Source organism: Haliotis rubra, unplaced genomic scaffold (assembly GCF_003918875.1).
Source record: "Haliotis rubra isolate DU_JTF1 unplaced genomic scaffold, ASM391887v1 Scf16, whole genome shotgun sequence".
Taxonomy (NCBI): domain Eukaryota; kingdom Metazoa; phylum Mollusca; class Gastropoda; order Lepetellida; family Haliotidae; genus Haliotis; species Haliotis rubra.
Genome location: NW_025765558.1, coordinates 1,543,720 through 1,560,790, shown reverse-complemented (window position 1 = coordinate 1,560,790; position 17,071 = coordinate 1,543,720).

The following is a 17,071-nucleotide window of genomic DNA, read 5'->3' as shown; positions in this document are numbered from 1 at the left end:
TACATATAACATGACAACACCAAAGAATATGCAAACCGATTATCTGAAGAAGCAGATTGCAAATGGCAAAATATGTGAATTATATCATATCAATGGATCAGTGACAGTTTGTGATGACACCAGGTGTTTGCGAAAAGATCAAGGATGTCCTGCACGACCTGGGCCCACTTGCACAGAGCAATCTTAGTTACACCCTCAATCGCACTTTGCAGAATTTTCATGAAAAACATTCCAAGAAATCTTCGAAGGAAACGATTACGTGGACGATAGCATATATTTTTCTACACTTTAACTGTCTTGATTTATGAACTGAGAATGTGATATTTCAACCACGGAAATACCTACCCATGTTTTATGAAAATATTGAACTGCGAAAATATACATTCATAAATTTGGGTCTAGATTTAGTGACTTAATAATTATGAAAATTATAATAATATATCAAATATCGACAATATTTACTTTATTTAGGTGATATAACACCCAAATCCACGATTTGCCACTGGTTGTCAATGAGACATTGTTTAATGCACAGCTGGTTTTTTTCCTTTTTGTTTTTTTTGTGTATGTAAAATCCTAAATATACCCTAGAAGTATTGGTTTTCTCACAATATAACAAGAAAATGTAATATATGGCTACAGAAGTGTTGTAAAAAAATTCATGACGGGGAAATACGAATATCAAATAATATATCGATTGTTAAATATTCATTCACAGTATATTAATGATATGACCCTATTGTGTTGATAAATATTTTTCTAAAGTGAAATTAAAAATTGAATCTTGATTTTGCACGTTAACTTGTATCTAATTTTTGATTACTTTAATGATTAACTAAGACAAAATCACTCCATCACCGAAAAGAAAATATCTTGAACTCTGCGATTGGGCATGACAGACTCTACGGCAACGGCATGGGCCAGAAACCACTCCCATCTTGCCCATAAACTAAAATTATCTGCTCTTGAGTTAATGAAAGGTCACGGCCATTGTTAATCGCACGCGGACACCATTTGTTAGTATCCTTCCTTGATTATCAAAAGGTATGTTGTTTCACACTTATTCCAACATTGAATCGGGTGGGAATAGTACTTTGTGATATCGACTCAATAGTTCTGTGGTTCACTACAGCAAATAACAATGTATCCGACGTTAAATCGGTTTATGCATTCTCCGTGTTGTTGAAGTGAAATCAAATACCTGTCTGTCTGTCAACCTATTTATAAGGACGGCTGCTGAATAATTACTGAGACAAACTCGAAAACGCTACATTAGTATGTTTGCTTAACACTCACGGGATTCAGTTCAATTGTCAAGATAGTTGTCTAGTCATTTTGAGAAGTGAAGTTTCAAACGATGCATAATACTTACTCTCATCTGCAGAATTGTAACAACTATGTAAGAATCCCCTTTTTTATTTTTCTTCCGCCTTTAATACCATCCAGCCACACCTTTTGATGAGTAAACTGTTTAATCTAGATGTTCATAGCAGCATTATCAGATGGGTTAAAGAATTCATGTTACATAGAACTCAGCATGTCAGTGTCAATGGCTATTAATCGTCTTTTCTCTCAACCTCTACAGGAGCTCCATGGGGCTGTGTTCTTTCACCCTTACTCTTCATTTTGTATGCCAGTGACTGTTACTTGTCATTAAAAGACGTGTTTACTGTGAAATTCTCAGATGACGCCGCTGTTGTTGGCCTAATTTCTGATTCTGAACATAATTATCGCCAAGGCATTAAAAAATGTAAAGACGATTTTCTTTTTCTGAATGTAAAGAAAACTAAAACTAATGGTGGTTGATTTTCAGAGAAATAAGGAATCTCTACACCCACTTATATACTAGTATTTCATAATGTAATAAATGAAAGAGTGGACAATTACAATTATATCGAAGTCATTTTAGATTGAAAACTTTCGTTTTCAAAACATATCGATCACATTTACAAAAAAGGCCAACAGCGACAGTCACTTTATTTCCTCCGCCGCTTAAGAAACGTGTCTATTGACAAAGCCATAAAGACCGTTTTTTTCATCAAACCTTTATTCAAAGTGTGTTGACCTACAATTTTTTCTCTGTTGGTATGGGGGTCTGTCTGCTCGCAACAAAAACAAACTTTAAAAAAAATTGTTAATACTCCCAGCAAAATTGCTGGAGTGTCTTTCGAGTATATTCTCCTTTATCTATGAGCGCCAGATTGTCAAAATGGCAACTAAAATTAGATTTGATAGCACCCATATTTGATCTCACCATATTTAATGGAAAATGGACTCGGAGTCCAGCTAAACCCGATTCGTGCTAGAGTACTCGAGTACCCGTGGAAACTAGGGCTGCGCAATATAACCGGTTTACCGGTTTTTACCGGTTCAGACATGAAAACGATACGTATTGCGATACGCTAATCGAAAACCGGTATTTTGACATGCATTCGGAAAACTTCGTAACACTCGGAAATCTTCGGATATTTCCGTTTTTTGAATTGTTCTTTTCCCTGTTTCATTAGTGCCAAATGTTACTTACATTATTATTTTGTCATGATTAAAAGTTTTTGTTAAAGGTTAATCAATCATAGTGATTTTGTCGTGTTTTTGCTTTATAATCAAGCATTAACTCGATTATAAATAGTTTTTGTTAAAAAAATAATTCTTGCAATATATTGCAATACATATCGCAATATATGCTTCCGCATCGCAATTCATCGCAATATGAAAATTCTCTGCAATACCCACCCTTAGTGGAAACCCTTAGAAGTGTGAAAGAATCTGTTAGCAGTATAGACCAACGTGATGCAGGCAATGGACATTTGACATTTCCTTGAATTCTACCAGCATGAAAGTTGCCAATCCTGTTTTTATTATTTCTCGTAATTAAAGCTCTTAGTTTGTGAGCACCTCATTTGGAGGTGCTCACGAACTAAGAGCTATAATTTCGGATTCGAACTAAAAAGGTCTGTATTAACACAGCCGTACAATGAACAATAGCCACCCGTGGTTAAGTCACACAATATTGTTGTAGTGGAACTTACCCTGTCCTCCCGTCACCACGTGTACAGGAAGGCAGACCCCCACAACCATTAGCGCCAGATAATGAAGCTCCATTGTCACTGAAAACGAAAATGAACAAAGGGTGTCATGATCTCAAATATGCAGAATGTCAGAGTGAGTTCTGATTAATGTCGTTTGGTTTTCAGTATTAAAGGCATCATATCACACCGCACTTCTCTCAGCAAAATATTGCATTTCTCTCAATAATACTAACTATCAGCCCTCAGGGAAGCTACCATATAATTTATTCCCAAGAAAATTACGTATTTAGATTACAAAATTAAAATAAAAAGTTCGAATGAATTAATTCAACGTTGCAACGCCCTCTACCGGCCGAACTTTATTTCAAGCGAACCCCATATAGTTATGTCCCTTGGAGCGCTCTTTACGAATATCATACGCACAACTTGTGATTGAAACCAGTTCGGCAAACACCGACAACGCACAGGCCCTCGTGTCTTTGCGAGCATTAAAGATTGTATAAAATATATACAGAAAATTGAGATGACCCCCGACTCGAAATGCTTCACAGTATAATACATTATGGTGTATTGTACTGTGAAGCATTTCGAGTCGGCAGTCATCTCAAAAACAACATTTCTTTAATCATTAATCCTCGCAAAGACACGAGGGCCTGTGCGACAACGCCGCGTGCGACAGTTTTCGATGTACGGAGCAATTGTTTACATTTCCATGTATGGGAAGTGTTCTCTCTTTGGAAGCTGTTCGCCTCGAAGTTTCAATTATCGATTTCAGGCAAGTCGTAAGAGATAATAAGTATTTTATTGTATCAATAGGAAGCTAAAGTGGCGGGGGACAAAAGGATTGAACTCACAGTATACCCACTGGCAATCGAACGCGGTTTTGGCGTAACGAGAGAACACTCGAACCACTAACCCAGCCCACCTACACTTCAATATTCACATGTCAAAGTGAGTGAGTGAGTATAGTTTTGTGCCGCATTTAGCAATATCACAGCAATATCACGACGGGGGACGCCAGAAATGGGCTTCACACGTTGAACCCATGTAGGGAGTCGAACCCGGGTGTTTAGTCGTGACGAGAGGACGCTTTAACCATTAGGCGACCCTACCGCCCCAACAAGTCAAAGCAGGTCAGACGTATATCGTAGGAAAGCCCTAAGAGATGCCGTTCTTGCATGTTTACTATTTGATGGACCTCATAAGTACTGACAAATCTGGAATCATAACTACGGCGAACCGGGATTCGAACCCACAATCATGAGACCCTGACACGCGTAAGGGACGCAACTCTGCACAGACGATTTGACCACCCTTCCCACGTCGATATAACAAGGCCAAGCTATTTTAACATCGAGGTCATATTTTCACGCTGAACCTTGATTTCATTGTTTTCGTAATGTTTTGTATACAATAACTTGTCGTGGAAACTCGCAGTTTTGGGTCGAATTGTGTCAATATAAAACGTAATGCAGGAAAACAAAATTGTTTTTGGAAACGATACCTATCACGTTAAAACCAGTTTCTGTGTAAATTTAAGTGTCATATAATTTTGTCATGGAAACTCGTTGCTTCATGCCGCACGGTTTAAAAATATAATACTGATAAAGAAAAAGTACATGTTTTACAGTGGCAGTATTATTGTTTTCGGAAAAACTAACTATCGTCAAGCTGAAATTATTTTCCCTCCGAAAATCAAGCAATTTCTACCCTCTAAAGATTCTTGCGCCAAACAAAAAAACAAACAAACAAACAAGGTACTCACCACAGCTGCTCTGAAGGCAACGTCGACAACTACATGGGTCGGTGGGTATTTATAACATTTTTATAACATTCCAGTGTCGTGGCATAATACATTATAGGGCTGTATAAATCTCGACGGTTTTAATGAGAACCTTGAAAATATTTGATGTGTTGTGCCACAACATCGTTACATCGCGTCCTTGAAGGTTTTTTGGTCTTGATAAAATCTGTAAACTTACACCATAACTTTTTATTAACATTGAATCGTGCGTGTCTGCTCACATGTTACGCCACCTTTGAAAGAAATAAACTTTTATGAATCGCATAACGCACGACAGTTGGGTATCTAGAAATCTTGTCTTTGAAAATAAAGACAAAAAACAACGTATTTTCCTTTCATGAGTTTACAGCAAAGTAGGGCTGAAACGGTTACCTAGGTACTCGAGTACGAGGCGGGTAGGAGCATTACTCGGGAGGTAAAATACAAGAGTCTAAAAAATTCGGAGGAGGGAGGGTGGGGAGGAGGACCCCTGGACTTACCTTAGTCCATTGTTTGGCTCAAAAATGCGGACCGATGAATTGCAATCCAAATCGAAAACTAATAAACATATAATACTTAATGAAACGCTGGTCATAATCAAAACATCTCACCAACTCTGCGATTTATTTGCAGAATATATGTACTAAAATTAAAAAAGTTGTTTAACAAACTATCATTAAAATTTGGACACAGTTCACTATTTGTTACGAGGGAGGAGTGCAGAGAAAGGGACAGCCAGGTGTTCGAGAAGCACATGCACAAGTGCCGACAAAGCTATTGATTCATTAATCTGTGCTGTGCCGTCTCCATCCTTTCTCGCACACCTGACTGTCCCTTTCTCTGCACTCCTCCCTCGTAACAAATAGTGAACTGTGTCAATATTTTAATGACAGTTTGTTAAACAACTTTTTTATTTTTAGGACATAAATTCTGCAAAAGCTTCACAGAGTTGGTCTGACGTTTTGATTATGATCAGTGTTTCATTGAGTATTTTATGTTTATTAGTTTTCGCGTTAGATTGCAATTCATCGGTCCGCTTTTGAGACAAACGGACTATATAGGATGAACTCGACGTGTACGTCAACATGAAAACACGCTTTAGAGGAGAGGGAGGGGGTGGGGGAGGAGGGAGCCCCGGACGAGCCTAGTAGACTCGATCGCTACGCGATCTCAGTTCACCTGATGAGTACTCGACTACTCGCGAGTAGTTGAAGGCGAGTGCTCGAGTACTTTCAATTACTACCCGTATCAACCCTACGAGCAAAGTAATATGTGATATTTGTATAAGCCTTAGGGTACACACCTTTTTGAGTCATCTACAAACTTCTACAAGTTTCTGAAGGGGTCGGAATTTACAGCTTAATCTGCATTTCGACATTCTGCAAAATTTGCAACATTCTGATGTTACTGAGGAGGAAACTTATAAGCTCAAGAAATATATTGTAGAGGTGTCTTACAGGTTGTCAATACTTAGAGATATAGGGATCAGTCTTCACTCAGGAGAATATTTCTGGTTTTATAGCCGTGATGCCTTTTAGAGGTTTGTAAAACCAAACTCAGTGTCAGTAGACTCAGGAGACTGCTATCTACAGGCCTTTTAGCCTTCATATTACTTGTAGTTATCTACAGTGAGTTCAGTTTACGCCGCTTTCAGCAACATTCCAGCAATACCACATATTGTACCCATGTGGGGAATCGAACCCGGGTCTCGGGGAGACGAGCGAACGATGTAACCACCGGGCTACCCCACCGCCCCTTTACTCGTTGAGTCTAAGTGAATTCATCACTGATCTACCTTGAGTGTCAACGTGCCGAAAAGGCTTTACTTCGGCTACTACAACTGGATAGATATGTAATACATCCCCTGAAATATTCTATAAGTCCATCGACTGTCTGATTAGTTGGATTATTTTGTAAGCAACTGGAATGTAGGGATTGATAGACATGAGAGTATAAAGAAAATTCATCAACTACCTGGCGTACCAACCGGACCACAAATACCTAATGTTATTATTGAAGGTGAGTGCGTTTGGTTTTACGCCGCGTTTAGCAATATTCCAGCAATATCACAGCGGGGGATACCAGAACAGGGCTTCACGGAGGGGAATCGAACCCGGCTTTCGGATGACGAGCGAACGAAATGGGCTTCACCGCCCTATTGCTTTGTTGTTTTAAAAGGTGAATATGGCGGAATCGAACCCGGGCTTCTTCGGTGTGACCGAGCGAATCAACAATCCTTAACGACTTCTACGGGATAGGCTAGGCCCCACCGCCCCTAATGCTATTGTTGTTTAAGACCGCCGGTGAATATTGTGGCGGATGTAAAATTTCTGATAATAATATGACCGACCCTTTCCTTCCATCCCTTCTATGTTCAGAAGATCCAGGGCATGAAGCCCTTCACTCTCTGACATTGGATTGATCATCAACAATCCATGCTTGTGTCGTATGATATTGATGGAATATTGCTGAAAGCCTTGTAAAACCCAACTCACTCACTCCTTCCACTGACATAAGCTATTTCTGGTGTCCGCCGCGGTGATATTGATGGAATATTGCTGAAAGCGTTGTAAAACCAACTCACTCACTCACTCACTCACTGACATAAGCTATTTCTGGTGTCCTCCGCGGTGATATTGATGGAATATTGCTGAAAACGTTGTAAAACCCAACTCACTCACTCACTCTGACATAGGCTCATGCTTTGGCGATCTTGTAATGGACTCTGTTTAAAAATACAAATACACAGACACTCCATTGATTCGTATATCAACAGTTGTCCTTAGATATCACCAATTTTCCTTTCCATTTCCAGCCATTACTGCACTATGTGTAAAACCCACTGGACAGATGTTTTCCCAAGATAAGCAGGGCCTAAAAAGTATCTGCTTTTTAAAACAAAACAAACCAACAACAATAACCTAATAGAAATAACAACCTGTATTTTTCGACACCATTTGCAAGGAAAGCAAATTATTTTTGTCCCTACAATGCAAGGCGTATGTACAATGTTTCCAGAAATGTGAATTGTTTGACTAATCCTCGTCAGTATGTTGCCAAGTATTGAAAATCACAGTAAAGAGTTCCTGCATATCTACACATGCATCTCAATCTGTACATATTCTGTGGGAAACAAATTAAGGAACACCACTTCATGGCAGTATTCCTTTATTTTTTCTTGTTATTCAAAGCTGGTGATGAAAATTGGAAAATATTAATGGAACGCTTGAATTTTCCCGTGTTCCTTTATTTGTTTCCCTCAGTGTATATGTGTGATATTGAGTACGACAAGGGTACAACTAGCCACCACTGTTCTTCTCACGTTTTGATTGACCTTGGCTGCTCGGGGTAGAATCCATTTCCGCGTGATATTTTGACATGCTAACCATATATTGCTTCTGCAAATGTGATTGTTGTTGACGAATTAAATAGGCATATTCAAGCCGCATACCGATTTATTGCCTTGGCTTGTGTTATGGTTGATGTAATCTCAGCACGCAAGGTTACGTTGCTCTGTTGATTGTTTGTTCAGTGTATTTCTTTACCAGTGTTCTATCCTTTCTCTGTATAACAAAGACCAAAAATGCCATTGATATTTAACCATGTAATATTTGGTCAGTCGTTTGATCAATCATTGGTCATAGCAACTTAAAAACAATGCCATATGCAAAGGATGTGCCCAATAAGAAGATACAGCGCCTGACGTAACGACGATTTGCATTGCTACAGGCGAGGCACCAGTGGTGCTTGACCACCAGCTGATTGAAAACAGTCTTGGGTATATCGTTCCAAGTATCAAACGAAGATTGTTTCAACTCACTTAGCGTTACCGGCAGATTCCGGTACTGTTGTGTCACCCTACCATCTCATCCTGGAGATGATCTATGTTATACAAACAGCCGGCTTTGGTAGTCCAGCAATGTTACATGTATTCAGAAATTTATTGTCACAGCAATTAATTTTCATGCTGCAGCGTAACTGAAATGTCATAACCATTGATTTTAACTCACTCACTCATTAACAACCCCCGTGATGTCACGCCATTCCAAATACATATCTGATAATGCTGAGTGCCGCATCAAACAACAACCAACCAACCAACCAACAATGTCATAAGCGTGGCCTTCGCACAGAGATGTGTATTTCCCGGTTGATTACCCATGTGGATACCTTCCATAAAGCCCTTATGTTCAGTTGATATTGCTGGAGTATTGCCAGATGCAGCATGAAGCCCTACTCACTCTCTGACATAGGCCATTTCCCCACCGTGATATTGATGAAATATTGCTCAAAACGCCGTAAAACCCAGCTCACTCACTCTCTGACATAAGCTATTTCTGGTGTCCGCCGCGGTGATGTTGATGGAATATTGCTGAAAGCGTTGTAAAACCCAACTCACTCACTCACTCACTGACATAAGCTATTTCTGGTGTCCGCCGCGGTGATATTGATGGAATATTGCTGAAAGCGTTGTAAAACCAACTCACTCACTCACTCACTGACATAAGCTATTTCTGGTGTCCTCCGCGGTGATATTGATGGAATATTGCTGAAAACGTTGTAAAACCCAACTCACTCACTCACTCTCTGACATAGGCTCATGCTTTGGCGATCTTGTAATGGACTCTGTTTAAAAATGCAAATACACAGACACTCCATTGATTCGTATATCAACAGTTGTCCTTAGATATCACCAATTTTCCCTTTCCATTTCCAGCCATTACTGCACTATGTGTAAACCCACTGGACAGATGTTTTCCCAAGATAAGCAGGGCCTAAAAAGTATCTCCTTTTTTAAAACAAAACAAACCAACAACAATAACCTAATAGAAATAACAACCTGTATTTTTCGACACCATTTGCAAGGAAAGCAAATTATTTTTGTCCCTACAATGCAAGGCGTATGTACAATGTTTCCAGAAATGTGAATTGTTTGACTAATCCTCGTTAGTATGTTGCCAAGTATTGAAAATCACAGTAAAGAGTTCCTGCATATCTACACATGCATCTCAATCTGTACATATTCTGTGGGAAACAAATTAAGGAACACCACTTCATGGCAGTATTTTTTCTTGTTATTCAAAGCTGGTGATGAAAATTGGAAAATATTAATGGAACGCTTGAATTTTCCCGTGTTCCTTTATTTGTTTCCCTCAGTGTATATGTGTGATATTGAGTACGACAAGGGTACAACTAGCCACCACTGTTCTTCTCACGTTTTGATTGACCTTGGTTGCTCGGGGTAGAATCCATTTCCGCGTGATATTTTGACATGCTAACCATATATTGCTTCTGCAAATGTGATTGTTGTTGACGAATTAAATAGGCATATTCAAGCCGCATATCGATTTATTGCCTTGGCTTGTGTTAGGGCGATGTAATTCAGCACGCAAGGTTACGTTGCCTGTTGATTGTTTGTTCAGTGTATTTCTTACAATGTTCTATCCTTTCTCTGTATAACAAAGACCAAAAATGCCATTGATATTTAACCATGTAATATTTGGTCAGTCGTTTGATCAATCATTTGTCATAGCAACTTAAAAAACAATGCCATATGCAAAAGGATGTGCCCAATAAGAAGATACAGCGCCTGACGTAACGACGATTTGCATTGCTACAGGCGAGGCACCAGTGGTGTATTGAAGCCACCAGCTGATTGAAAACAGTCTTGGGTATATCGTTCCAAGTATCAAACGAAGATTTTTCAACTCACTTAGCGTTACCGGCAGATTCCGGTACTGTTGTGTCACTCCTACCATCTCATCCTGGAGATGATCTATGTTATACAAACAGCTGGCTTTGGTAGTCCAGCAATGTTACACGTATTCGAAATTTATTGTCACAGCAATTAATTTTCATGCTGCAGCGTAACTGAAATGTCATACCCATTGATTTTAACTCACTCACTCATTAACAACCCCCGTGATGTCACGCCATTCCAAATACATATCTGATAACGTTGAGTAACGTAAACGTCTCTGCACCGTTCTCCCGGACACTTGCAGACCATTGTACGACCATCAGATTTGTCTGGTTTGGTTGGTTGGTTCATTTGATGTACTTCGTATTTACAGCTTTATGGCCGCGGTCTGTAAATAATCGAGTCTGGGCCAGACAATCCAGTGATCAACAGCATGAGCATGGATCTACTCAATTGGGATGCAATGACTGTGTCAACCAAGTCATCGAGCCTGACCACCCGAACCAGTTGGTCGCCTCTTACGACAGGTATGGGTTGCTGAACGCCATTTCTAACCCAGATCTAATCCTAAAGTACTGTCGGAAATTGAAAAAGCTGTGATTTTTACACATTTATATCTACAATGTATGTAGTTAATATGTGAAAATGTGATAAACTAAGTTCGGCCTAGCTACAGTCTCAGTGGTAGGGAGATAGCAAACGTGAAAAAGGACTTTACTGAGGAGAGATCTGTGCAGAAATGAGCAATGTTTAGTTGTTTTTCTAAATTCAAAGCGACTTATTTCGAACAGACCATTGCTTTATGCAAATTATTGTGCGATGATATTGTATTACTTGGACACTTTTTAAATGCCCACTTTGAAATGAGACTTAGCTTCATTATAAACGATAGATGACTATACAAATGATAACTTTAATACTGAAACTAGCTACCATGGAGTCTCACTATCACTATAAAATCAAACAGGTAGGAGGGGTCGTCTCAAAAGCAAAATCAGGACGGGTGTCTCAGACGGTCGTTGGGGGTCGGGCTATTCTTAAATCAGATTTTACAGCCATTTACGTTAACACGTTATAAAGTCAGCATTACTATGAAATCCAAATTTTACAACAAAATCAACATTTTTATCAAAGGGAACATTTTTAACAGCACGTGCAGCATGAGTTGCATGAAAAACATGGAGAACACCGTACCATCTCCGAGATAAGTTTGCGTTTTTTGAGACCATTTCCTGGGTTCCATTTCCAGTTTGGGAAGGAATGTCTTTGCTCAGGTACAGTTGGAGATGTTGTCAAAAATATACAATCAAAACATTAGATGAGTTTACAGTTATCCGTTTCTGCGAAGGAAAATTCCAAACTGACGTTTCTTTTGCTAGTTACAATGGCAGTTTTGGGGCGTTGGGGTAGCCTAGTGGGCAAAGCGTTCGCTCGTCACGTCGAAGACCTGGGATCGATTCCCCATATGGGTACAATGTGTGAAGCCCATTTCTGGTGTCCCCCGCCTTGATATAGCTGGAATACTGCTAAATGCGACATAAAACCACACTCACTCACTCACAATGGCAGTTTGAGAGCGATACCGTAGATACACCAAAAGAATCTGGTTACCTTGTTGACGTGAAGTACCCCGGGTCTCATTTGATTTTCAGAAAACCTTCGCATCTTGTAAGCATTTTTTAAATGATAACCAACTTGTTTTTTTATGAACATCTGAGATAACATGTATTATATTTGGGAGTTTACGTTCACAGTAAAGTAAAGATTCTTGTGCTTTTGTTAGGTTGAGCCCCACAGTCAAGCACCTAGTCGACGGCACACAAAGTTAAACATCTAACCCACTCAGCCCTCGAGGCTTCCACAAAAATGGACGTCGGACAACTGGTAGTCCAGATCACCTACTTTGTGTACCCCTCTAACAAGTGTAAATTGGCAAAGCTATGAATACCTGGTAGCCAAACAACCTCAACATCCAAATATAGCACTGGTAAGTACCTGCAAATTTTGAAGCATGACCTTGAAATCAGCACATGCCTGTGTACTGTATTACCTGAATCTAGAATATATCTACTTTCTATGTTTATATGATGTGTGTTTTGTTTTTCGTTTGTTTGTTGTTTCACGTCTCATCCAGCAACATTCCAGCTAAATGGAGGCGATCTGTAAATATTTTCTATCATCCAAAACTGTGTTCCATAAAACTTGATGACGTCACAATGCTATGACATCACTGCAATGCAAGTCTAATAGCAGTACAGTGTTCAGAGATGTACATTTTTCATTAAAAACTAATGAAGATTGATATTTCTATAATAAATAGAATGTCACCCTCGTGTCTTCTGACATCAAATATATCAACACTCTTTTCTCCGTTTCGATTTTCAACTTTTCCATTTCTAGTTTTTTTATTTCAAGCTCAATTGTTCTATTTTCAAGGTTGACAAACATATCTTCAATCTTCTCGTTGCTTTTCGTGAATCCAGACATTACAGTTGTCATGGCCACCTCAAGTTTGCTTTTCTTAGCTTTCTTGTTCCATTTCTGTGAACTCTGACTTTCCTCATTATATTTGGAATCTTTGGAAGAGCATACTCTTTTTCAAGGTTATCTGCACTGATTCCAGGACTTTGCTCTTGCTCATGGTCAGAAGGAAGAGGATGATCCTCTTTATCAGCCTCTGTATCACCAGTAACCCCAGACACTTCTGCATCAGGACCAACTTCTGTATCACTAGAGACGTCAGTATCTATGTCATCATGGATTTTATCTATTGTAGAGCTTTCAATAATCTTCACAGGCTTGGACGCAGGTCAACATCCAGTATTTCATCAGGTTTCTCAAAATGCTTGCCGAGTGATCGGCATCTACCACTCTTCTTCAGTTTTCCCTTACACATCCTGTAGCTTCTTTTGAGGGTGTGCATTTTAACCTTACAGCGTTCTGGTGTCATTTGAAATCCATAGTTCTCAAGTGCTGAAGAAATAGTCTTGTAAATACTTGTATTGTTGGTTTTAGGATCATCGAGGCTTTCCTCCACATGCATCTCTTACCAGATGTTCAACAAGGCTAATGTTTCATCGTCTGACCAGGACGCGCCCCGCCCCTTTACCCTCTCTGTCATTTTGGGAGTCTGATGCACAGAGAATCACTATGAGAGTGACGGCAACAATTCCCGCCAAAATTTAAATAGATCTTATGCAATTCTGGCCTATAAATAAGTTTTATGAAAGTTTAGCTTTCTAGATATGTTTATTTTGCACACGTGTAAAGTTATTATGCGTTTGCATGGGCCAGTTTGCTTACCATGCAAATTTGCACATGTGTATTTTATTTGCATACGTATGTATATTTACATGGTGTGCAAATGGGTCCATGCGAACGGGTCTTAAAGTACTGTCACATATAATTACATATGATTACATAATTTTGTATTTTCAAAACATCATACTTTAACCGTTTCGAATTGTAAGCGACTGGTTCTGCTGCTTCACTTTTCAGTCCAGCCGACTTCATCACAAACGAAGGACTCTGAAAGGTTGCTCTTCTCAAAACATTGCACTTAAACATTAAGTAGTAGTAGTAGTAGTCTCCTTAGACCTTTCGTTGAAAATCTGTGCCGATATGACATTGCACCTCACTTGGTTGACACTCATTTTTGTACCATCCAGGGCCCCGTTCCACAAAGCTCTTGTAAGTCTAAGATCTCGTAACTTTCCTCGTAGCATTCCTACCTCATATACTGTAACATTGACTTACGATAGTCGTAGCGCTACGAGAGCTTTGTGAAACGAGTCCCTGCAGTAATCCAGAATCAAAGGTGACAATTAGGTTATGTCTAATATCCTTGGTTCGTTTACGAAAACTGTATTGTCGACTAAGGAACAGATATTTGAATATTCTCTTCTGTTTCCTTACATATTGTTATTTAACTCTCAGTTAAAAAAATTACGCCACACAACACGTGCCCAACGATAGCTTACAAACAGGAGTAGGTGTATTATCTATCCAGGGAATACTGAGTGCTGCTTTGAGGACTGTGATGCGTCAACAAACGGAGTTCACTGTGCCCCAGACATTTATGGAGCGCTTCATTTTCTCGAATGTTCACATTCTGTGCTTGTTTGCTTTGAGGACTGTGATGCGTCAACAAACGGAGTTCACTGTGCCCCACACATTTATGGAGCGCTTCATTTTCTCGAATGTTCACATTCTGTGCTTGTTTGCTTTGAGGACTGTGATGCGTCAACAAACGGAGTTCACTGTGCCCCAGACATTTATGGAGCGCTTCATTTTCTCGAATGTTCACATTCTGTGCTTGTTTGCTTTGAGGACTGTGATGTGTCAACAAACGGAGTTCACTGTGCCGCAGACATTTATGGAGCGCTTCATTTTCTCGAATGTTCACATTCTGTGCTTGTTTGCTTTGAGGACTGTGATGCGTCAACAAACGGAATTCACTGTGCCCCCAGACATTTATGGAGCGCTTCATTTTCTCGAATGTTCACATTCTGTGCTTGTTTGCTTTGAGGACTGTGATGCGTCAACAAACGGAGTTCACTGTGCCCCAGACATTTATGGAGCGCTTCATTTTCTCGAATGTTCACATTCTGTGCTTGTTTGCTTTGAGGGACTGTGATGCGTCAACAAACGGAGTTCACTGTGCCCCAGACATTTATGGAGCGCTTCATTTTCTCGAATGTTCACATTCTGTGCTTGTTTGCTTTGAGGACTGTGATGCGTCAACAAACGGAGTTCACTGTGCCCCAGACATTTATGGAGCGCTTCATTTTCTCGAATGTTCACATTCTGTGCTTGTTTGCTTTGAGGACTGTGATGCGTCAACAAACGGAGTTCACTGTGCCCCAGACATTTATGGAGCGCTTCATTTTCTCGAATGTTCACATTCTGTGCTTGTTTGCTTTGAGGACTGTGATGCGTCAACAAACGGAGTTCAATGTGCCCCAGACATTTATGGAGCGCTTCATTTTTCTCGAATGTTCACATTCTGTGCTTGTTTGCTTTGAGGACTGTGATGCGTCAACAAACGGAGTTCACTGTGCCCCAGACATTTATGGAGCGCTTCATTTTTTCTCGAATGTTCACATTCTGTGCTTGTTTGCTTTGAGGACTGTGATGCGTCAACAAACGGAGTTCACTGTGCCCCAGACATTTATGGAGCGCTTCATTTTCTCGAATGTTCACATTCTGTGCTTGTTTGCTTTGAGGACTGTGATGCGTCAACAAACGGAGTTCACTGTGCCCCAGACATTTATGGAGCGCTTCATTTTCTCGAATGTTCACATTCTGTGCTTGTTTGCTTTGAGGACTGTGATGCGTCAACAAACGGAGTTCAATGTGCCCCAGACATTTATGGAGCGCTTCATTTTCTCGAATGTTCACATTCTGTGCTTGTTTGCTTTGAGGACTGTGATGCGTCAACAAACGGAGTTCACTGTGCCCCAGACATTTATGGAGCGCTTCATTTTCTCGAATGTTCACATTCTGTGCTTGTTTGCTTTGAGGACTGTGATGCGTCAACAAACGGAGTTCACTGTGCCCCAGACATTTATGGAGCGCTTCATTTTCTCGAATGTTCACATTCTGTGCTTGTTTGTTTTGTTTGTTGTTTAACGCCGCAATAACCTTCATCAGTGAGTCAGTTTAGTTTTACGCCGCGCTCAGCAATATTCCAGCTATATGGCGGCGGTCTGTAAATAATCGAATTTGCACCAGACAATCTAGTCATAAACAGCATGACTGACTGACTGACTGAGTTTGGTTTTACGCCGTTTTTAGCAATATTCAAGCAACATCACGGCGAGGGACACCAGAAATGGGCTTCACACAATGTACCCATGTGGGGATTCGAACCCGGGTCTTCGGCGTGACGAGCCAACGCTTTAACCACTAGGCTACCCCACCGCCCCCATAAACAGCATGAGCATCGATCTACACAATTGGGATATCCCATTCTGTAGGCTTGCTGACTGACTTTTAGTAATGTCTGTAATAGTCGCTTGACATAAGTGTAGGTGATCACCGGAATCTTGCCTACACCATAACTGTGCCATATGGACTGGATATTCATTAATCTTAATATTAAGTAGGTTCGATTCCCCACATGGGTACAAGGGGCGGTGGGGTAGCCTAGTGGTTATGGCGTTCGCTCGTCGCGCCGAAGGCCCGGGTTCCATTCCCCACATGGGTAGAAGGGGCGGTGGGGTAGCCTAGTGGTCATGGCGTTCGCTCGTCGCGCCGAACGCCCTGGGTTCGATTCCCCACATGGGTACAAGGGGCGGTGGGGTAGTCTAGTGGTTATGGCGTTCGCTCGTCGCGCCGAAGGCCCGGGTTCGATTCCCCACATGGGTACAAGGGGCGGTGGGGTAGCCTAGTGGTGGTTAAAGCGGGGCGATTCGCTCGTCGCGCCGAAGGCCCGGGTTCGATTCCCGTCACGCCGAAGGGTACCCCACACGGGTACAAGGGGTGGTGGGGTAGCCTAGTGGTCATGGCGTTCGCTCGTCGCGCCGAAGGCCCGGGTTCGATTCCCCACATGGGTAC